General features: G+C 41.2%; 1 protein-coding gene across 7 annotated transcripts in view; it reads right to left on the reverse strand.

The window, feature by feature from the left end:
- WIPF1 (WAS/WASL interacting protein family member 1) overlaps positions 1–24577 on the reverse strand; it is a 91549-nt gene that overhangs the window by 46026 nt on the left and 20946 nt on the right. For 2 of the 7 annotated variants that reach the window (XM_075933661.1, XM_075933664.1), the window contains exon 2: positions 18019–18128. The exons of 2 other annotated variants lie outside the window; for them this stretch is intronic. The gene's annotated coding sequence lies outside the window, so the exon portion shown is untranslated. Of the gene's footprint in view, positions 1–17978; positions 18129–20284; positions 20505–24577 lie in introns of those variants that run through there. 3 more of the 7 variants (XM_075933662.1, XM_075933668.1, XM_075933666.1) reach the window with 3 other exon arrangements.

Consider the following 24577-nt stretch of genomic DNA (forward strand, 5'->3'; position numbering starts at 1 on the left):
TAAATTAGAGATATCCAAACTGCAAATGAAGCCAGGATTTAAATTTACCGCGCTTCATTTGCATAATCACATCACAGCATTGTTTAGAAAAATGCTATTTTGAAAGTGAACCCACCATCTAGACACAGTTCTTTCGAAAAGAAAAGCCTTTTTCAAAAGATTCTGTACTCCTCAAAAAATACGGTTTATAGGATTTCAAAAAAGGCTTTTATTTTTTAAAGACCTGCGTCTAGACCGCAGTTTCACTTTTGAAATAGCATTTTTCGAAAAAAACGCCGTGATGCAATTATGCAAATGAAACATGGGAAATTCAAATCCTGGTTTCATTTGCAATTTAAATATGTCTAACTTACACCCCTTTTTCGAAAGATGGATGTAGTTAAGACGTACCCTTTCAGTAAATTATTAACAAGTCAGCACAAGACCCCAGAACAGTTCCAGTGGAACCAAGTATATTAGTTCAGAAGAAAGTAATGCAAAACGGAAATGCAGGTAACACTCGAACCATCCCAACTGTGTAAATAACCAGTATAAGTGCGGCTATGTGCAAAAAGTGAGAGCTGCCACCAGTCCAGTAATGTTTTATTGACCCTCAACAGGTGTTGCTCACTAGTCTGAAGCAACCAAGGATTAGATTGTGGAAATCCAGCAGACTTGTGTATGTAGAAAATTCCAGCTAAGTAACAGATTGCTGTGGTGCCAGAACAGTGGTCTCCCAAATACTTTATAAGTCTGATATGGAAGTTCATTTGAATCAGTTTTCTGATGTGCAAGGGAGACAATATGTTGAGAGCTAAAATTATATTTTATGTTCTAAAGTACAGATATACACACAGGGCCAGGATCCTGCAAAGTAGTGAGTACCCATAACTCCTGAAATCAGTAATGCGGCGCCCAATGCAACTCTCAGAATCAACAGATAGACTCCCACTGACTTCAGTGGCAGTTTGCCCAAGCTCGTGGTATGTTTAGGATCTTGAAGCTGGGGCTCAAAAGCATTTTGGTATCAAGCCCAAAATTTGAAAACAGTATACATTCAGAAGCCTATTCATATTTAATACTGTGCAAAGATAAACCTGTGCTGGATCACTAAAGTGTGTGATTGTGCACATAATAGTGTTGCAACTAGTTATACATCTGCACACACCATTAATACACTATAGCAGTGGTTATAAAACTTTAGCAAACCAAGGACCCAGTTTAGATTTTAAAATTTTCAGGGATTTCCTCCCCAACCCTTCTTTGAGGCCCTCTCCCACCACTTTCACTGAGGCTCAACCCCCACTTGCTCCATCCTCCTTTCTCTGTTGCTCACTTTCCCCTACCCTCACTCACCAAACTGGGCACACAGATGGATGATCACAGATCCCTGTACATGAGCAGTTGAAGTAACAGTGCTTACACTTTTTGTCTGCTTGAACTAAGTCTCTGCCCTATAAAGATTATCTTATTCTGGATTTTACATTTAAATTTAGACCACAACATTTGGAGATGCTGCTATTGATTCAGTAAATATTTTCAAACGTCCAACAATTTAATCCAGATTCCCAAAAGTGATTTTAAATCTACAATTAAAAGGAAGGGGGAGGGGGAGGAAGAGGAAGATCCCATGCAAAAGGCATCTAAAATATGTGCTTTAATCAACTGACAGAATGAAGGCTAAAGCTGTTCCCAGATGACCCTGCAGTTCTTAGGTACTTTGGTGAATTGTGATCTCAAGTAAAATGTGAGCTGCAATACAAAAGTCTGTGACTGGGTTTGCCGGTCCACGGTATAAAAAAAAAGTTGGGAACCACTGAACTAGGTAACCCAGTGCTTGATGGTTGCCTCTTCTGTTCATTCTCTCTGGGGCACCTAGCATTCTACTGTCAGATGATAGGATACTAAACTAGGTAGCTTTTATATCATTATTACATTAACTGAATTATCTCATTGCCTGGCAAAACAGCTTAATTTTAAAAGGTTTGATATAGATATGAATAAAAATAGAAGTCCACATCCTCAGCTGACAGGAATTGGCATAGTTCCATCAAAGTCATGGACTGACAGATTTACACTGGCTGAATATCTGGTCAACAGTTACAAAACCTACAATAAAATTACAAAGGCTGAATTAGACAAAGTGTTCAGGCTTCTGGAGACATGTAGATTGTTAGCTGGGGTCAGGATGAATGCTTACTTCATGGTATAATATTGAACAGCTGCATGAATTATAGGCTTTATGCCTTGTTCTGAATATCTGGCACTTACCACTGTGATAGTCCTCCTTCAAAATCTTACCTATTTCAAAGTGGCGGTACTTATAAGGATTAAGTATATAATTAGGTGCCCAAGTCCTGGTTTGTAGACACTATTGCCATCTCAAAATTCCCTCAGCTGCCACCTAACCCTGATTAGGTGTTTAAAGGTACTTGGTGCCTACATTTTTGCCAAGGACACCTTTTTGGTGCTGAAGTTTCTGTCCTGTGTCCCTCTAGGACTGATTGCCTGGCTCCCTCCTAAGCCCTACACAAAATTCTCAAACCAGGGAAAATAAGTGTTTGGCTGCCTAGGTTGCATGTGGGGGCCTGTCATGGGGTAGGACTCCTCTCCTGCCTTCTTCTCTGAAGAAGCTGCACAGACTCCAGGAGTTGTGCCTTCACCCTATTCTTTATTTCAAAGTTTCTGCTATAATTTCCACAACAATCCCTGTGCAGTAATCTATTTATAGCACCAACAGCATTTCTGGACCCTCTCCCTTGGCCCTAGAGGAAACAGGTCTTCCTCCCTTGAAGCCTCCATGTTACTGAGCTCAGCTAGCCTTGCTCCCTTCTCTCTCTTCCCTCGGCACTTCCCTCCTGCCTCAGGCTGATGAGATAATTGGCTCCTTAAACCATCCATCCAGCTTGATTGAGAAACACTGAATTAGACAAAGTGTTCAGTGGGCCTGCACCAGGAAAGCCACTAATGGGCCCGCACTGCTTTAGCTATCCTCTTTGGAAAATCATGGGAGAAAGGAGAGATTTCAGAAGACTGGAAAAGGGCAAATATAGTGCCCATCTATAAAAAGGGAAACAAGAACAACCCAGGAAACAACAGACCAGTTAGTTTAACTTCTGCGCCAGGGAAGATAATGGAGCAAGTAATTAAGGAAATCATCTGCAAACACTTGGAAGGTGGTAAGGTGATGGGGAACAGCCAGCATGGATTTGTAAAGAACAAATCATGTCAAACAAATCTGATAGCTTTCTTTGATAGGATAACATGTCTTGTGGATAAGGGAGAAGCAGTGGATGAGGTATACCTAGACTTTAGTAAGGCATTTGATACGATCTCGCATGATATTCTCAACACTAAGCTAGGCAAATACAACTTAGATGGGGCTACTATAAGGTGGGTGCATAAATGGCTGGATAACCGTACTCAGAGAGTAGTTATTAATGGTTCTCAATCCTGCTGGAATGGTATAACAAGTGGGGTTCCGCAAGGGTCTGTTTTGGGACCGGCTCTGTTTAATATCTTCATCTACGATTCAGAAAGTATGCTTATTAAGTCTGCAGATGATACCAAGCTGGGAGGGGTTGCGACTGCTTTGGGTGATAGGGTCATAATTCAAAATGATCTGGACAAATTGGAGAAATGGTCTGAGGTAAACAGGATGAAGTTTAATAAAGACAAATGCAAAGTGCTCCACTTAGGAAGGAACAATCAGTTTCATACATAGAGAATGGGAAGCGACTGTCTAGGAAGGAGTATGGCAGAAAGGGATCTAGGGGTTATAATGGACCACAAGCTGAATATGAGTCAACAGTGTGATGCTGTTGCAAATAAAGCAAACATTATTCTGGGTGCATTAACAGGTGTGTTGTGAGCAAGACACGAGAAGTCATTCTTCTGTTCTACTCTGCGCTGGTTAGACCTCAGCTGGAGTATTGTGTCTAGTTCTGGGCACTGCATTTCAAGAAAGATGTGGAGAAATTGGAGAGGGTCCAGAGAAGAGCAACAAGAATAATTAAAGTTCTAGAGAACATGACCTATGAAGGAAGGCTGAAAGAATTGGGATTGTTTAGCTTAGAAAAGAAAAGATTGAGGGGGGACATGATAGTAGTTTTCAGGTATTTAAGAGGGTGTCATAAGGAGGAGGGAGAAAACTTGCTCATCTTGGCTTCTGAAGATAGAGCAAGAAGCAATGGGCTTAAACTGCAGGAAGGGAGGTTTAGGTTGGACATTAGGAAAAAGTTCCTAACTGTCAGGGTAGTCAAACACTGGAATAAATTGCCGAGGGTGGTTGTGGAATCTCCATCTGTGGAGATATTTAAGAGTAGGTTAGATAAATGTCTATCAGGGATGGTCTAGTCAGTACTTGGTCCTGCCATGAGGGCAGGGGACTGGACTCGATGACCTCTCGAGGTCCCTTCCAGTCTTAGTATTCTATGATTTACCTAAAAAGTCTGCAGTCACGGAGCCTCGCAGCTCCTATTGGCCCCAGTTCATTGTTTCCAGCCCAGGGGAGACATGGGAAGTGACGTGGCCCAGGCTGCCATTTCTTATTACTCCCTTTGGCTGGAAATGGCAAACTGCTGCCATGAGGCTCCATGGCTACAGACTCTTTAGGTAAACAAAGTGGTGCAGGCCCATTAGCGGCTTTCCCAGTGCGGGCCCACAAAACACTTTGAGAAATACTGGTCTAATTGCTCCAGGCAGCTTTTTCTGCCTGATTAACAATGATTAACATTGAAGTGACAGAGCCCAGGCTCCCTAGTTTGCTCCCTGCAATCTGTCACAGTATCCATATCCGCTCAGAGGCTGGTAAATGGATTGGGCCCCCTCAGGTGAGTTCATACAAAAACACCCAAGAGGAGGCAGCTGGACTCATTTAGCCTGGAGGATCGAGTACTCAGCTAGGGGGCAGGATGCCACTAATTCAACTTCCCCTCCTGAGGGGGCAAAGAGATATGAACAGGGATCTGCCATGTCTCAGGTGAGTGCCCTGAGCACCCAACTATTCTAATGTGTGTATCCCTCAGTGTCTCCTTCATTTAGATAATTAAATATTAATTGGGCCAGAGAGAGAGTTAGAATGACTCTATAACCTAGTGCACAAACACCTGGCTTTTCACAGTTCATGGACTGCAAGCAGAGACAGACAACTTCCTCCAGCCCCAACGTAGACATCGATCGCTGAGTGGCGGCAGGGCTTAGTTCACATCCCTCTCCCATTTATTAGCTTAGATGGCTCCTTACTTAGCATGCTGGCATTGTGGATCAATCTTCCATGCCTCTCTCCCACCATTCACTGTATAGGAGCCCAAGCACCTAATTCCAGCCTTGTCAATCACAGTGGTTTTCAGTCATCTCAAAGTTAAGCACAGTGATGCTGAGCATTGCAGAGCTTAAGTCCCTTTGTGGATTTAGGCCTCAGTCCATGAACACTTGAAGCATGGGTGTGCCCTCCATCTCTACACCTTGTGCTAAGTGCAAGCAATGAACTTCAGGGTAAAAAGTGGGGAGAGGGGCCTTGCAGAAGTCCTAGTGGTAGCCCCATGCTAAAAGAATGTGGCAACGCACATGGAATGGCTGAATGGGGATTCCTCCAACCCTGTGCACTGTGAAAGGTGTGCCACACCAGCCACAAGCCACTGGAACATTTTAGGGAAGGGAACACTGGGTTTATGATTACATAGATCCAGTGGCTCTATCCCAAATCTCTTACATAGGAAATCCAGAGAGATAAGAGGCTGCTATTTCAGCTTAATGGAATAGCAGCTGGAAGCCCGTAGATTGTCCACTAGCACACTGAAGAGAGGACACCATAGCCTTCACTACTTGCATTTGATATTTTATCCTTATGCAGGCAGTTCTGCCATCTGTGCTCGTTTGCTATTCCTATCACCCAACATTTCCGTTCAGCCCATTCTGGAAAAAACAAACCCCGCCACCCCTGAGTAACACGAGACTGAATTTTTTTTAAATGTATTATTTCCAGTGCTGCTCTTTGGAAAAAAAGAAATGTCACATCATAAGGTACTTGGGGGGGAGAGGGGAGGAAAGAGAGGTGAACTTTTCACTTTTTTTTTTTTTTAAAAACACATTTTATAAAGTGATTCATACAGTAAATTCTCAATGCTAACGAACATACTCTGTTCTTCACTGGTCTAATTTCCACTTAGCTTATAAAAGTGCAAATACGATCAAGACAAAATATATTTTACTTGTCACAGAAGCTCAGATTCAACAAAACTTCACCTTGGCAAGCCTATTATTATCTAGTTTTTGGGCCTTGGTCAAGTTTAAGCACTGTATTGAATCTCGCCGAAGAGATGAGGAAACATGCAAATACTGAATATGGGCACCTTAATTTGATGGCTGAACTTGGCATTTGTACAATGAAATTTGCACATAGCTAAAGAAATGCCCACTTTAAATTGACAATTACTGAATAAACATCCAAAACTTGAACATCCTAGTGAATTGCCTGCATTTAAATCAATTTTTGCTGTCCAGGTAAAAAGTCCCATATTAAAGTAGGTTTCTGAACATTCAATTTCTGGAAAAAACAAAACAAAAAAAGACCCACCAGAAATATGTTCCTCCCCTTATTGATGCAGCAGTTAACCAAGTAGAGTCTCTCTTTTCCATTAATTTTATGCAGTACTACTTTATATTTTTCATTAAACAGGCCATTCCTCTTGCGTTCATAGCAGTCTTAACATTAGATGGAACTTGAGTTGCACTGTCGACTAGATTTGCCAAATTTAAGCTCTCATTCTATGTAGGGACTGATACTGTATTCTGTTCCTGTTGTGTATGTGTTTGTGAAGTCTACAGAATTTCATCATTTGTTTCCAGAAACATTTGGTGCAGTCATTTTTTGATCCAGGCCAAAATTTTTGAACTTGGGTACCTAAAGAGAAACTCCCCAAACTCACATTTTTACGGCACCCTTTCAAAGGTGTGTCTTCCATCAAGGGAGCATCAATACAGTTCTCTTCGGTCACTTAATGCAGCATTGCTAGTGCAATAAAAGGCTTTATTACAGAACCCAGAATACTTGCATTAGCCAGCCTGTCCATCTGAATCTTTTTATAGTGGATATAAATTGATTAGCCAGTTTTTAATTGGCCGTATTGGATGCCACTGTACCCAAACCATACAGGTGAGCATAGGCAAGCAGGGGCCCAAATGTCTGCTATGTTCCCTGTAAGCTGTGTGCTTGTGTGGCCATACAGGAAAGATTCCAATGACACACAAACCTAGCTGTGGTGCACATGCCTCAGTGCACATAAAAATGTAGTCCACGCATGGATGGAAAAAGTCTGTACAGAGATGGAAAAGATTAGAGGGAACATTGCATGTTGGGCATCGAATGTACTGGTTAAAGCATAGAAAGAATGTCAAGAGAGCTTCCTATGCGGAGGTCACAGAAGTACAAAGGTCAGACTCCAGTTCATCACATGGTTTATTTCAGAAATAGTTTTCTGCAGCTGCATAAGTCATGCATGTGACTAGTGAATGAAGACTGTTAAAAGCTGGAGAGAATGACAGGTTGTAGACCTTCGTGAATTAGGGGCCCTACAACATATTGGGAAGGGATGGTTAACACACAAGATATGTCAGATCAAAAGAAACAACAAGATCCAGCATCAACACTCATCAGGTTTTATCAGCTTGAGTCTTCAACATGATCTTAGCTGCTGGTATAAACATGGAATGAAAGGCAGCCTCTCAGAAATGCAGGATGTGTCTATACTGTAGCTGGGGGGGGGGGGGGGGGGGGGGGGGGGGGGGGGGGGAGGGGGAAGTAGCCCAGACAAACTTGCAGGGGACTTGAGCTAGCAGGGGACTTGAGCTAGCATGTTAAAAACAGTGATGTGGATTTCTGATTTGGGCCCCTACGCCTAAGCTGGGCTTCAAAACTCAAGCTTCTGAATTGGAACATTCGCATGGCTATTTTTAGCATGCTAGCTTGAGCCCTGCTTGTAAAAGTCTGTCTCCACAAGCTAAGCAACTTCCTCCCAGCTGTAGCACAGACACTCTAAAAGATTCACTAAATCAAAATCAACTTCACAAACTGCATGAGAAATGAAGTGGGATATGTGAAAATTCATTATAGTGCTCCGGTAGCAATGCTAATTTCTGCACGGTTGAGGAGGCACATTCATTGCAGATTCGCTCTGTAATTTTGCACACTCTGAAGGACACAGAACCGTGGCATGCATGAATTCACATGTTCTCAGGCATTCAGAAAAACTGAAATAAGTCACCCTTTGAGCTAAAGTACCTCGTGCTTGTTCTCAGAGCCCAAAAGAGAAGTTCAGTAAAACTTCCAGTTGAGAAAAAGTATTTAAAAATAATTGCTAAAGATCAGTGAAATTCATAGGCAGTGGATGTTCAATGGAAAGGGAGCTCCATCTACTACGCCAAGGGTGGGCAATAATCAGTCTGTGGGCTGAACACGGTTCACCAGATATAGCCCTTAGTGGACCACCAAACACTAATTTACTTGCAGGTCCACAGATATGACTGCTAGTAGCTCCCATTAGCCAGGAATGGTCATCCATGGCCAACAGGAGTTGTGAGCCCATGGGTAAACAATGCATCTGGAGGCCTGCTAGTAGCGAACCCTGGCAAATCACATTCAGCCCACAGTCTGCTGTTTACCCACCCTTGGTGTAGTTAAGTTTATCTTAACTTGATTCTTGCACATGGTTAGCATCCTCTCATTGTTTCCCGTCATGGGATGCACCACTCACTGCTGAACTGGTGCCTCCTACTGATACTCTGGCTACGTTTACATGGATAACTCTTTTTTGTGCTACAGCTCTTGTGCAAAAAGGCAGGTGTGGATGCTCCAGAGGGATTTTTCCAGAAGAAACCCCTACTGGCAAAAGCACAGGTGCTCTGATGGCTATTCTCTGAATGGCCATCAGAGCTTTCTTGCGCAAGAGCGTCCATGCAGTGCGGATGCTCTCTTTTGCAAAAGCACATTGCTTTTGCGATGCGCTTTGAGGTCTCGATGCGCTTTTGCACAAGAAGTTTTTGCAGAAGGTCTCTTCCGCAAAAGGTTTATTGCGCAAAAACCGTACAGTGTAGACGAAGCTTTGGAGAATCAGCTTGAGGCCAGCCGCCTCCCGCTCTAGTCCATGGTTGGCATACCCTCACTGTCCATTTTCAACTCTTACCACGTCCTGAGGAACCACAGGATCTTCTTCATGGCTTGTCCACATCACTCTCCGTGTTCCCCACTTCTGAGGAAGTTTAATCCCTCAGTAGGCCCACACAGTCCTCCTGTTCTCTGCCTCAGTGCCACTGACCCACTGGCTGGCAGGGGAACTCAGACCCAGCCTCTTTTTGGGTTCCAGACCAGGAACTGTTAGTAAGGATGTTACATTTAGATTAATCAACTAATCAAATAGTTGATGTAATTTGCATTGACTATTCAACTAGTCGATAAGGACGTCTCCACCTTTGAAATGCAGCAAGAGCCCTGATGACTCTTGCTACTTTTCAAAGGCAGAAGTGCCACCAGCTTCCCCGCTATGACCTGTCCCTTCTCCCAGCAGAGACCGTGCTGGAGGGAAATGGCTTTTAAGCTGGCTCCCTCCAGTACTGGATCCTGCTGCCCCCTTGCTGCCTCTCTCTGATAGAGGCAACAAGATGTGTGCGTGTGTGTGTGTGGGGGGGGGGGGGGAGCAACTAGTTGCTTACATCTCTGTTACCTCAGCAGTCTGAGCCCTCTCTCTTTGACCTCACTGCTCTATCCCTAAGCTTCTTCCTACCACTAATTTCCACTTTTCTTCTTGGGGCTACCAGTTCCCAAGCCCTCCTCCCTAGGCATGAACACTGTCTGCACTCACTGCTCCTTAAACAGCTGCCTAATGGGTTAATTAGCCCCCATGGCCTGTATTAAACCCTGCAGGGTGAGTGCGGTAGTCACCCCATCACATTTCACCACTTATTTACTTTTTGGGAAGAGGTAACCAGTAGATCATACCTTCAATTCAGTGTGTGCATATGCTGGGACCTAGAAAGCACTGCCCAAGTAAAGAGAACATCAATAAAATTTGAAACAGACAGCTGAAAGGCCTCAAAAGCAAAAATCCATTGAAGGTCCCTTCTGTTGTCAGCGATCCTTACTTTCGTTGGCATTGCAGGCTACCAGCCAAACTGAGTCCCTGTCTCTTGGGGCTTCCAACCATCTGTTTATAGTTTTACAGAAAGACAGAACCCCAAAAACACATGAATTCACATGCACTTATCTAAGTATACTCTACATTATACACTCTTAAATTTACATCTTGGTACCTATGCAAAGTGTTTATTGTGCTATGGGTAGAGGTGCTACAAATCGTGAAGGAAACAGAATTTCATGACCATCGTTTATACAGTTGAATTCCGAATGATGACTGAGATGGTAAAGAAAAATCCACTCATCCTCACAAGAGAAAATGAGTTATCGATTGACTGTGGTATGCTGTATATCATAGTTCCTAAACGACAGAAACTCTGAGAACGGCAGCTAATTTTAGCTTCAATTTCCTCTTTATAATGGGAATGGCAATCAGATTTTCTCAGCACATTTAAAATACATAGTTTAAAGCCTGTGCAGATTAACTGGGGTTAAACTCTGATTGGCTGGACAGTATGGAGAAAGCTAAATTGGGTTTCATTTAAGAGGGTTTGGAAATCAAGTTTAGAATATGATGGACTGAAGCCTCAAATCTCATATAGAAATGAAGAACCTCATTCACCTCAACTCTGAACCCATATCTTTCAGAGTGATGGAGGAACCCCAGACATTCAAACTCATCTCTATAGTTTTGCATCTGGGTCAACTCCAGAGCTAAAAAGGGACTTGTGTTTTGGTCCTTTGCTTAGTCATGATCAACAAAAGCATTATTCTCATGACAGCAAGTGTTACCCTAAGACTGCTGCCCAGGATTGTGCTAATCTTGCAAAACACCAACCAGACCTGGCAAGATTTGGACTTCATGATTATTGAATTTATCAAGGTGCTTTTAGTCAGCCAGAGACTCACAGGCAGTATCTACATTAGCTTTTCTTTCTCTTTCAGATTTCCTGCTATTGCTAACACTATTGTAGCTTCATTGTAAGCAAGACACTGCTCTTCTATTCTTGTTTAGAGGAGAACGGTAACAATGGAATTGTAATAGAAATTATAGATGCAGTCCCTGGCTTTCCTGGATCTGGCTCCCAAGGCTCAGGGCTCCCGTCCAGCACTGGGGAGCCTGTGCTAGCACCCCAGTACCCCTGCCATCCCACCATGGGACGGAGCACACAATCTACTACCCTGAGCTCCCCCTGGGCTCTGGTATGCGCAAGGGGAATATAGAGCATGTCTTTCTCCTTCTCAGTCGGGGGCCATGTCAGTGAAGGTTTGGTTTTTCCAATTTGCTTCTCGCTAGTGTGCAGCCCCCGGCTGATTTTCCTGTGGGTCAGTAGCTCCCGGCCCAAAAAAGGTTCCCATCCCTGGTCTAAACAGAACATTTTTTCTTTAGTAACAAGCCCCTCCCCCACAAAAATCAATCTAATCTTAAGATTTAGCTTCACAGTGCAACTATAGTTAAATACAAATATGCAACCTTTGCCAACTAATTCTTTATAAAAATCCGTGAGTCAGGACAAGTAGAAATTCATGATGCTTGGTCAAAGCAAACCCTTCTGTTAGCTCCTGATCTGCTGATACAATCATACAAAGCTCTAAGATGCAGTTAGCTTTGGAAAAACATACTGTGCACGCCAACTTGCTTGTGGGTCTGGCTCAGGATCTGACACTTAACCTAGGAACAGCCAGACTTTAAAATCATTCCTGTGGCATCAGGAAAGAACACTGCCACATCAGAAAGATTTCGAGCAACTTGCCAACATCACCATTAACTCTTCCTGAGGAAAATCTCCTCCCGCTTTTTTGTGTGACAAGGAACCTTCTAAAAACAACAAAGTGCGTGTGCGACCTACTAGTAGTTTCTTTATCTGAATGTACTGTATATAAAACAATCACTTTGCATCCCTCCACTCACCCTCACATGCTCTTTCTATGCCATCCTACCATATTCCTCTATCTTTCCAAGGATTCTCTGCATCTTTTCCCACCACCCCAGGCTGCATGTACCCCCAGGCTAAGGCTTCCAAGCCTCCCATGCATACCAGGGCTGTGCGTGCACTCCCATTCACTCTTTCCTGCCATATCAGGGTCTCCCATTCTCCTCCCTTCCCACCATTCAAACAGAGAAATGTCATCAAATTGAGTGGAAGCTCTCAAGCTCAGCTAAAAATACAATTACTGAAATTCAACAGAACATGACATTTCCAAAAGTTGAGAGTTTTACTCAGAAGCCCCATAACTTCTACATTTGTGCCATGTGGGTGAGAAGCATTTTCTTGTGGGAATGAGAATTTGCGCAGGAAAATCTGGCAGTTATGTAAAAAGGGTGCTGCTGCTTTTCTGTGGACAAAACTGGTGAAGGCACAAATTTGCTATATCTAAACAGCAGCTTTATTTCAAATTAATGTAGTGCACATCTACACAGCAAGCCCATTATTTCAAAATTAATTTGACATCATGGACTTCTTACTCAGACTCCTGTAACCCTCATTGTATGAGGAGTAAGAAAAGTCAGGGGGAGAGTGCTCTATTTCAAAATAACTGCTGTGTAGACAACACCAAAAGAAGCTATTTTGACTAGAGCTACGTAATTAGCGTAGCTCAAGTTACGTAGCTTATTTCGAGCTTAGCTCTGCTGTGTAGACATGTCCCTAGTGTCCAGATGCAACACTTGTCTAACAGAGACAGGACTTGATTCTGGTCCCACATGAACGTAGTTCTGTCAATGGACTTACACCAGTTTAAAAATCAAACATAAGTGAAAGCGGAATTAGACCCAGCAAGCATGTGTGGGCGGGTATGTTCTGAGGAGACTGAATGGTGCATCTGCAGTTGCCGCCCTGAAGGAACCAAGACTGTGTGAATAGCTTCATAATAAATAGGCTATTTTGAAATTTAATACCATAGAAAAAAAATGCACGCAAAAGCTGAAACCATCCCCCCACATCCTCCAGCCACACTTTGAACTGCTGCTTACAGAAGTGATTTGCAGAACTTGTGTTCAAATGGGGGAAGGGGGCCAAGGCACATGAGGAAAGTATTGCAAATACTGCAACAGGCAAAAGATACTGTTGGCCACTTCAGCAGAGGAGGCCTATTTCTATAAGGCAGCACAGTGGTTTTAAAAATTACCTGAAAATAGTCTTTAAAAAAAATCTAATAATTCTAGAATAGTGTAGTGAATGCCCTTCTGAGTAGGGTAATGGCATCATTCCAGGGGTTCATGACTGACATAACTTACAAATATTTTAAGGTCAAAATGTCCAAATCGCCTCTTGCTCCACATGGGAGTACCTGCATGAACTACTAGTGAAGTGAAATGCACAGCAGAAGCTTGCTCTAGTCTCTGACACTAACCTATTGAGTTCAGACACAGAAGTTACAGTGCTGTGTATCTCTGTCTCATCATATAGGGTCAGATGAGTAGACACTTTCATCCCCCCACAGCAGTTTGTTTTGTAACAGGTATGAAGTCACCAGCACAATGCAAACTGGAGCTGTTGAGTGAATAGGTGTTGGCAGAGCACGTGTTACTCTTTGGCTAGGTCTACACTACACCCCTCTGTCGGCAGAGGGATGTAAATAAAGCACATCGAAAATGCAAATGAAGCGGGGGTTTAAATATCCCATGCTTCATTTGCATAACCATGTTCGTACAGGATCTGTCAAAAAAAATCACCCAGCTGTCGGCAGAACTGCATCTAAACCACGGTTTCAGATTCGAAATGGCGCTTGTTCGAAACAGCGCCAGAATGTGATTATGCAAATGAAATGGGGATATTTAAACCCTCGCTTCATTTTCACTTTTGATGTGCTTTATTTACATCCCTCTGCCAACAGAGGGGTGTAGTGTAGACCTACCCTTTGAGGGGGAATTAGGCACATTTATTAAACATTATTATTTTCAGGTCACTTTTAAAACAACAAACTTGTGTGCTTTCTACCCTGAGAAGGCACCCAAAACACAGATAGCAACAGAAAAAAAAAATCAAATTCTCTACATTACATGCTAAGGATCAAATAATAACCTTTCACAGATATAAGACCCCTTTATCAACTTCACATTTAACTGAGCACAGAATTTGTCCCCAACTGGTTCTATTTCTATATTCTGTTTTGGTTTCCTTCTCTCCCTCCACATCTACTTTCATTTCTTTGTTTAGTTGTACCCTAGTCTAGTCTCTTTTTGCAGCTCTTGTTTTTAATTTGCTTGGAAAATTAATAAATATTCTCCCCCTTTTTTATGTAACAGAATGATACAGTAGCCCATTTTATAGAAAGTTTCCCCATCCCTTCATTTGCTCTTGCCCCACTGTTCTGATTCTCCTAGCTTTCCCTTTTATACTTCTTCCAGTTATACTGGTTATTTGTGTTCACTCTTGGCAGCAGAATTAAACTTAGACCATGACTACCTGAGAAACGCACAGTAGCTTAAGTTACAATTCTTTTTCAAATTGATGTAAATACCACCTGCAAACGCCAGTGTGGACACGCTTATTTTAAGAGTAGCAGATTTTGATTTATGTACAGAAGTTCCTAAATGATTTACGCTAAACCACTATTAAACTAAAATCATGTAACTCAGGGTTTTTCCATTGTTGTAACTAAATTATTTTAGAATTTTAGAGCAGTGTTTCTTAAACTTTTTAAGACTGAGGAACACCCCAATTTTTGGTTTTTTAAATGAGGAACACCAAGGATTTTTTGTTGAGGAAAAGGAAAAGGAAAAGGAAAAGGGCCAGGGAGAAAGTTGGGGGGGAAGTCAGGGGAAAGTTATTGAGGAAAAAAGTCACCTGCCACTTTAAGGGTGGCCATTTTGAATTCTGTTGTTCTCCGCAAAACACCTCCAACTGCGGAACACAGTTAGAGCCACCCCTTTAATTAAACTGGTACAGCTCTCCCTGTAGGCAAGCCCTAAGCATCACCCTGAGCACAAAAAGGAGCAAGGCAGAAAGGAAGGGAGAAAGAGCCATTGTGTTGGGAAGAAATAATTACACATACAACATCTATAAAAATGCCAACCACTGATATGCCCACTACCTAAAGCTGCACAGAAATAAGACTCCCAGCTGATGGAGTCAAGTGCACAGTCCTTAAGAGAATACACATGCTGGCAAATGTCCCTGTGGTCAAAGAGTTTTATTTTATAATTTTCCAGTATTGCCAGGTCCATGCAATTCAAAAATCTTGAGACTAACTTAAACAGTAGCTTTTTTTGGTCTTTATTTGCCTTTTTATTTTGAGTCTTTAGGCTTTATGTTTCTAACTTCTCTGTGACCGTGGTGACTAGAATCTTCCTTTCCCCCCTCCCCCCTTTCTTCCACTGAAAGCTGAAATCCTCAGTATTTATAAGATTCCAGGAACTAGGATTTAAAGTAAAACAAATATTTTGAAGATGGAAAATTGCTTTACTTTAGTTTGCCATTTTCCTTCACAATGTAATATTAGAACAATGAACAATAGGACCATCACAGAAAACTCATTAGCTATCATGAATAGATGGGTTACTTCTTTACAGTTCATATGGTGACTAGGTTTCCATTATATTCCCAATTTTTACCCTTCCTCTTGCTACACCAGTCTCCTTTTAATGTCTTTTTGTTTAGACCTGTGGCAGAAGCAGTGCTTTTGGAACATCTGGTAAGTAAAGTGACAAGCCACTAGAAAAAATAATCAAAGATTTTTATTTTTTGAAAGAGAGGTTTCCTGTCTCTTGGTCTGGTAGAATTCAAAGAAATGCTACCATTCAGATTATGCTGCTGTCCTCAAATGTAAAATGGCGTCTTTTGGGGGACAAAATTAAAGATGCTCATTTTCATTTTACTGGTGAAACACTGATATGCACTTGGGTTTTTAGAGAGTCCTGGTAAAGGACTCTCACTGGAGCAGAGATTCTCAATCAGTTTCGGAGCTCACAAAATTTGTGAGTTCTGCAAGATCAGAGAAACTCAGCTAGTGCAAAGAGCCTATTTAGCAAAGCTTAAGAACTCCTCAAACTAGGGTTGCCAGATGGTTTCAACAAAAATACCAGACATTTGACATTACATCACAATCTATATTATATCTTATTTAGAATATACTGGACATTTATATTTTCTCATTTATATTTTATCAATTTGTTTCCCAAACAGAAAGCTTAAAATACTGGACTATCCGTTTCAAAACCAGACACCTGGCAACCCTACCTCAAACTCCTTGGACCTGACTCAGATAGCTCTTGCTTGCAGCCTCCTGGGTTTATCAGCTCCGCAGTACTTAGAGTTACCCATGTAAGTTCTGCAGAGTAAATAAACCCAGAAGCTGGTCTTCTGTGGGAGCTTTCACCTGGCAGAGTTTCCAAGTGACACACTTAAGCAAGTAGCGTCCATTTGCTGCTAGGATCAGGAGAGAAGAGCAGCACCGGAACAGCTGTTGTGAGAGGGCCTTGTATTGCTATCCAGGGACAGATAGGAGGATAGCTTTGCACAGCAAGACAAGGGACATTATGGCCCTTAATGTGTGCTCAATGACTTTTGTACTGATGTTTTTAATCCCTACCTTAGGACTCAAGTGAAGGCCAGCATGCAGTTTGTAGGAGGGTTTTTTTTTTTTAAATGAACAAAAAATTGTCTGTCAAGGAAAAAAAATCAATACTAAAAGGTAATGGGAAGAAATAGGTATTTTAAAAATGTTAAAATTCCAACCTTTACTTTCATACTTCTCCTTGAGCCCCAACCATCATATATCACAGTTAACACAGGACTCCCATTATCACAGAAAGACACTCTTGCCAATACAATACTGGAAGGTAGACCTTCCATTAACTTTCCTGAATAGGGATCGGCTGCAACATTTCCACATGGTCCTCGATACAGGGATAGTCTCACTGCATGTTGTGAGAGACCATACTTTTGAAAATTATACACACACAAAAAGGAAGACATTTCTTTCATGATACATTGCTAGAATTGTCCCATTACTAAGTGGAGGATAAATGACAGTAAGAATGCAGTTCCTCAGTTAAGGTTCTCTTTCTCTCTATCTTGATTTCCAGGATCTTTGCTTAAATTTTCAGAAGTACTAGTACAACATTTCATTTCCGGTCTTTCAGGGGTTTAATCTTACTTTTAATTTCATGCCAACTCTGACTTGCAAACTTTTTTTTAAATTTCTTAAATTACAGTTCTCTAGGAACGTTTAAAATTGAGTGTGTCTTTTGACTTGTTAAAAAAAAAAATGCAGCTTGGAAATTTAAAGTGAAGATCTCATTCAGTCTACTTATTCCTTTGTATTCCAAGTGGAACATGAAAGACATTGGATTCAGTTTCATTCCGGACACAAAATTTCCAAGCATGGGAAATTCAAAGTAGAGGAAATATTGAGGCAGAATCTTCATAGGAAATCTAGAGTGGATACAGGAGAAGAGCAGAATGGACAGAAGGGAAAATAAGAATCCTGTACTAAGTGAATAAATTCTTGTTGTGTGTGCTAAAAGAAGGAAATGTACATTTTCTTTTCTTACTATCAACATTTCCTACACTAGCTGACAACTTCTACCCACTTTTTAAAAAACACTATCCTGTATTTATTAGTAGCTGAACATTAGTTTTATAAAACTGATTCATTTGTTCACTAAAGAATCCACAAAGGCCCTTCACAAAAAAAAGCCAGTAAGTGTCGTCAGTGTAAATCTGAATAAATAAATATTTTTAAACAATTCACCTGTACACCATCCCAGTGCAACAAGCCATGCTAAATGCTCTTTCCATGCTCATAGTAATGCCTCCGAGTTTGCTCCTGTAATAGCTCACACTTACAAACAGCTACCAACCCAAGTCTTCTACTAAAGCCTTCCGAATCAAATAACTATTAAAAGGGATCTTTAAAAATGTACCTTGAGAGCGAGTAGAAACAGACATTTCAGAAAGACTAACCTGTGGTGTTTAATCCGTTGGAAATCACCAAATTCTCAAGTTCCCCTAAATAATCTTGTTGCTTGTTTCCTGTAAGAGCTGCATGTGACATCACCACTTCCTCACCACACCTTGTTAAGAAGCATACTGGTTAGAAGCATATAAAGAACCACAAACACACTGTAACTGCTGTGTTAAGAAACAATTCATACATTTCTGCATAGCCAGGAAGGCAACAATACATTCCTTTTGGGGCTGATCTCAGACGACTAAAGGGATCACTATCTGATGCTCACTTATATTAATGCTGCACTGTAAATGACAATATAATTAGCTGGCTTTTTTTTTTTTTTTTTTTTTTTTAAAGGAAGCATGAATGGCCTCATCAGGCACCAATTAGGCACTGATGCTGTGGCGCATGGGTATGAAATTTCAGTCTGAATATATTGCTCACAGGCTTTTCAGAATAGTACTAGGTTCAAAGTATCGATTTTGCATAGAGGAAAAATGTACTAAAAATTTGTTTTGTAGAAAAATAGTAGTCAGTACAAAAACGTACACATCATTGACACAATGTACTTATTTCTCAGAGATGTTCTCAGGAGCAATTCTTTAATGCGTATAAAGTGCTTTGAAGACAAACACTCTTTTCATTTACTGTAGTGTACATGCCAAGTAACTCCATCCAATGACGGACTTGACAAACACGCAGGAACAGAACATAAACTAGGTAGGAGAGGGTTGGTGAAAATTATGAATATGATTACACGGTTACTCATTAGATAGTGCTTTTGAAATGTATTTTCAGCAGTGATTTGAAGTCAGGAATGGAGACCTGAGCAGTGGATTTTGGATGAGCATTTCAGTCCTCAGTGGCACCATGAAAGGACACACCAAGATATTGTAAGGAAAAAGAATTATAGGAAGCTGCCATTACAAATGGACTAAAAAGACATGGAAAAAGGAGAAACAAAATATTGTAATGCTGAAAGCTGTTAATGGTGGCCAACAATCACAGACCTGGTGAGAAACGATGGGTGCCCTAAACAGCCTTTTTTTTAAAAGCACACTGAAGGAATAATTAATTTTTTGTTTTGTGATAAATGAAACAATAGAAGCCACAGCTAAAGGTAAGTGCCACCATGGCAAGACTTCAGTAGAAACTAAGCCACATAGACTGAAGGGTTTCCTGACTAAAAATGCAGGGGGTAGGGCACTGGTTTGCTTCTGTGTGCCTCCATGTATGTTTAAAAAAAACAGAAAGCAAGTGTGCAGAAAGAGAAGCAATGGGAGTGAGGCTTGGCAGAAAGCCCTCAGAATGAGCTTTGAGCATATTACTTGCAGAGAAGGAAGATTTGGATTTCTGGATGAGGAAACTGCTTCCCATTTGTTTCTGTGTTCAGGGAAAACAGACAATTTGTGTGCAAGTTAACAAGAATGCATCAAAAAAATAGATGACTCAATTAATCAATTTCTCCCCTGAATAGAAACCATCACACAAGGCCCCAGGCTAAAAGGGGCAACAATATAGACTGATTTCTTATCCGATCTATTCTGTCTTCCCCAAGATCTCTGAAATATGAAAGGCAACATGCATCTACGAAATTATAGGGCTCCCCAGTTCCTGGAAAAGCTATTGCATTTCTCCTTCCACTTTGTACCATCTGTCCTCATGAGGTGGGTGCTGTGTCCACATATTTTCACAATAAGTCTTTCATCTGAACACTTCAAAACACTTTTCCTCAAATTGGCAAGTATTAATCCATGTTTCGGATGGGTAAAAAAATGGAGGAAGAGACAAAGTTAAGTAACTTGCCTCATGTCATAAAGTGAGTAACTGGCAAACAGACCTGCCTCCTAGCCCTATGCTCTTATCACTAGGAAGGATTGCCCAAGATTGGAATGGGGGAAGTGCTTTATGAATTCATCTTCCCCCACAACAATTTATACCAATCGGGACAGCAATACCAATTCAAAACTTAAGAAAATTTGGGTGCTGGATGTTAGGTAAACAATCCTCCAAGAAAACAAAGAGATTAATATTAGGAGGGCACAACTCTGTGTGTGTCAGTCTGTGTGTAAATTAAGCACCTGCATGCAAACTGGGTACTTGTGCATGTAATTCCCATTTTGGATCTACAAGTGCCTGTTTGTGCATGCACCTGCAAGTGCCTGTGCTCACACTGTGTGCATGCATGCACAACCCTATGTTTGCAGACATCCTTGCTGCCTCCACCATTGAAAATTTGGGCCCAAATGAGGAAATAAGGGCCATAGTATTACTTACATTAGAAGACAATTTAGAGCACTGTGAAATGCTTTCAGTTAGAATAATCTTTCTCTGAGCATGCAAACATTCTGCTCTGTATGCCTCAGCACTAGAGGAATGAAGGGAAGTTGAAGAGTTCAGGAACTTGCTCTATGTTTGTTCACAACACACTGCTCCATTGTACTCATCTTCTGCTTAAACCGATCCTTTAGAAGTTTTTCAGGAGTAACAGTCACTGCTGATAAAAGTGGAGATTTTTTTATTACACGAAAAAGGCAACATTTACAATGGCACATTTAATATAGGAACTGCTAGTTAGAAATAGAAAGCTAGATCCTCAGTTGTTCCAGGTCTTGGCTTGGTGCAGATGGGCGTGAAGGGGGCATAGGACGCTCTGTACACTTAGGGGACAGGTTGTCTTCCAAGTAACTTAGAGCAGCCTCAGTGCTGCTTTAAAATTATGCCTGGCCATAGTTGTTCCCAAGGAGCTGCCACAAACAAGAGATAATCAGAGTGCGGCAGTACTCCAGCATTACCTTCCTTGTCCTGAGGTGGTGGTGGAGCTCTAGCTAGGCCATTCTTGTACTATTAGGGAAATTTACAACACCTCCCACTTAGCTGGATCTTCTGGGTTTGTGGGTGCTTGGAGTCTCCACTGTAGCTGCTCTGACATCTCCAAAATAAGGATGGAAATGTGCACCCGAAGGTCTTTATGTCCACCTCCCATGGACAAACTCGTTTTTCTCTTCTATCATATTGTCCATCCATGCCAGCCATAGGGGGGCTGTACTCTGGTAGATCTGGGAGCACTGCTGTCTCTGGCAGGGGGTGTAACCCAATATATTAATTACAAATGACTGGCTCACCTCCTAATGTGGTGTGTCCTATACACACAGTGAAACAAAGCCATTCCTTTTTTTGAGGGCAGGAGTCAATACCTAAGGCTGTGTCCAGACTCAGGGGTTTTTTCGGGAAAAGTAGCCTTTTTCCGAAAAAACTTCACCTGAGTCTAGACTGCAGCCGCGTTCTTTCGAAATTAAATCGAAAGAACGCGGCTTTTCTTTCGACGGCGGTAAACCTCATTTCACGAGGAAGAACGCCTTCTTTCGAAAGTGCTTCTTTCGAAAGAAGGCGTTCTTGAATGTAAATAGGGCTTCTTCGAAAGAGAGCATCCAGACTCACTGGGTGCTTTCTTTCGAAAAAGCGGCTTGCTCTTTCGAAAGTTCCACATGCAGTCTAGACGCTCTCTTTCGAAAGAGGCTCTTTCGAAAGTATCTTTCGAAAGAGCCTCTTTCGAAAGAGGCTTGCAGTCTAGACATAGCCTAAGTTCCTCCCGGTGTGCAGCCATATAACCAATGAAGGGGTGATATATGCAATAACTAGACAGTAAGTTATATGAAAGGGCAGATTTTTAGAATTGGTCCTGATCCTTCCCTCGCTGATATCACTACAATATGCAACAGTAACTTACAATTGAAGAAAAAAAAAATAGAGCACCCTTACTAGGAGTGAATGGAGTGGGGGTATAGATCTAGAAAAGAGTAATGTAATGTACCACTGAGAATTGTTGTTGTAATGTCATATTATGAGATTTTGCCACACCTGCACACTTAAACAATTGAACCTTTGGGTCAAAGATCATGCTAACAAACTTCAGAGTATCTACCAGTACTACGTACAGTACCATCTTTTATTCACGCAAGCATACATGCTTTTGTAAGATGCTAGTACACATGGCTATCATAATTTATAAATGACGGTTGTTGTCCCAGATGGTTTCAGAGAGCAGAACAAAAACCATGGAATGTTTGAGGCTTCTTACTTGAAAAGAGCAGAGTTTATGAAAATACTTGCCAGTATATTGGACAATATACACAAATGGAGAATGCACAGCCCAAAAGTCAATTTGTGGCAACCGTGCCAGAGCTAGTGCCCGCCGTAGAGAGTTGGACCACATATCGGAGATGTGGAAATTCACATATACTTAACTAAATCTGGCAGTCTGCGCACACACACTGATTACTAAAATATTGTGAGATATTTTCTATATCTAATGTTCCCCTCAGAGCTATAACTGCGCAAAAAGCCATTGCACCAACGTTACTGGGTAAGAGTTTGTACTGGTCCTGAACTTTAACAAGCAAGACATACATGAATGTAGGATCACTACAGCATGTGCAACTGCTAACAAGTAAAGAACCATAGACAGATAGATACAACACTATTTGTTGATTTCATCTTATTTCATCTCATCCTCTTGTCTGAAGCAAGCTGGGATTGGTATCTGACTCACTGATTATATTGTTTCAGTGCTTACAAAGCCATTATACAGAACTTAAAACTATTTTTTAAATAAACCATTTTTCATATTTAAAAAACCCTTTACAATGACCCTGTTACGAGTTTTTTAAAAGGACAATTTTATATTAGGGGCTAAATAACCTCCTACCTCCATTCTTTAACCAAATACCAACTGTAACTACTTAACATACTGCTTTGCTTGAACACTCAAATGCTAACATATCTACATATATTTTAAGGACAGGTTCTCTTAATACTGAATATTTTAAAAATAATAATCTTCCAATTATTTTGGTATTGGGACACTGAAGAAGAGGTGTTCAAATGTCAAAGCAGGAGTGTGGTAGGCAATAGATGCTGAAAGAGGTTCAGGCATGGAAACTGGGACTTCTCAACAGTTTATAATCCCTGCTGTTTCCATCCTCTTGCTCATTATCAGCACAGATGGGGACTGCAGATTAGTAAACAGTAGGAGTTTGGTAGTGGGGTGAACTAGAGCATGTGTGATATAGGGCTAGGTGTCCTGTTGGCATCAGCGGGACTTTGTAGTGAGATTTAAATATTTACTGGATGTCAGAGAGGCTCCCTTTAACAAATATAAGAACATTTTCCTGTTCCTTAAAAAGTATGACTGATAAGTGATCCGAGTCAAAAAAGGACTTCAAGCAAATCTTTGAGAACCAAAAGTTTTGAGTTGAACTCACCTTTCCAGTTATCATTTGGAAGAACTGAAACACCGCGCACACGCGCGCGCGCACACACACACACACACACACACACACACACACACACACACACACACAACACTCGCTGTTCTCATATCATTTCTGACTTGTGGAAAACAGAAGAAAAAGGAGTCTTGCCTCAAAACCTAGTGTGTGGAGAGCCTTTGAAAAGATTCAAATAAATGAATTTTGAATATTTTCCAACAAAGTTCAAGCTCTTTAGAGGTCTACGCCTACTGTTACAACTAGAGGCACATGCAAAGAAGAGACTAAGTTTTTTAGTTTCTGTCCACTGTTCTAGCTACAGGATGCATAGTCATACAGCTAAATCTTTGCTTGGTACCATCAAAAGATCGAGAAACTAGTTAGCTTTTCTACATATAGTGAGTAATAATTGCTAAACTGGCAAATAGTAGTCTGGCTCCTCCCCCCCCCCAAAAAAAACAACAACAAAAAGTCCTGTTGGATTAGAGGACTCCAATTTTAGCCTAATATCAGGAATCAGAAAAAGGACTTGTTATGATGAATTGTATTGGTGTCTGTCTGTATCCACACAGTACATGATTTCTAAGTCTACTGCACTTGGATACAGAATAAGACTGATAATGACAGAGCAGCATTTAAAAAAAATCATTTCTGGTTATTTCAATCTTTCCCCGCTTCCCTTCCCCCCTAAAAAATGGCCATTTTTACTACAGAGGGCCTTACACTTCTCTCATTTATTCCAGTGCAAATCAGGGGTCTAATTACAATTGTATTCATTATAGCCACTAGTATAAAATCCCTGGAAGTAAAATCAGAATTTGTCCCATGCTTCGCAGAAGGTATTACAGCAGAATACCTCCAACACTTTTCTAGATTATTGAGTTGTTAATGGCATGTCTGCTGGCTACTCATCCTTTTGACTGCATTCTCATTAGATTGTGGTGATGGTGATATTAAAAAGCAGAAGTTTAATTCAGCAGCAGCAATTCGGAGTTCTAAAGGTTGTTCATACCATATCATAGATATGCTTTCTGGTATCAAGAGTTTCTGTAGCTTGTATAATTGGATACAGCATTCCTTAGGAAAAAAAAATCAGAACTCCCATTGACCTCAGATGAGACCCTCAACTCTGCTAGAACAGAGTAACATATTTCTCTTTCCCAAATGTTTGAATCACAAAATTTTACATTCATATTTGAGTCCAGCTTGGTTGTTTTGTTTTTTTTTACTTGACACACTGTTAGAATTTAGAGCTTTTAAGATCAGAAGAAATATTATTGATCATCTGAGAAAGACACTG

This window comes from Pelodiscus sinensis, chromosome 7, assembly GCF_049634645.1.
Source record: "Pelodiscus sinensis isolate JC-2024 chromosome 7, ASM4963464v1, whole genome shotgun sequence".
Classification (NCBI taxonomy): Eukaryota; Metazoa; Chordata; order Testudines; family Trionychidae; genus Pelodiscus; species Pelodiscus sinensis.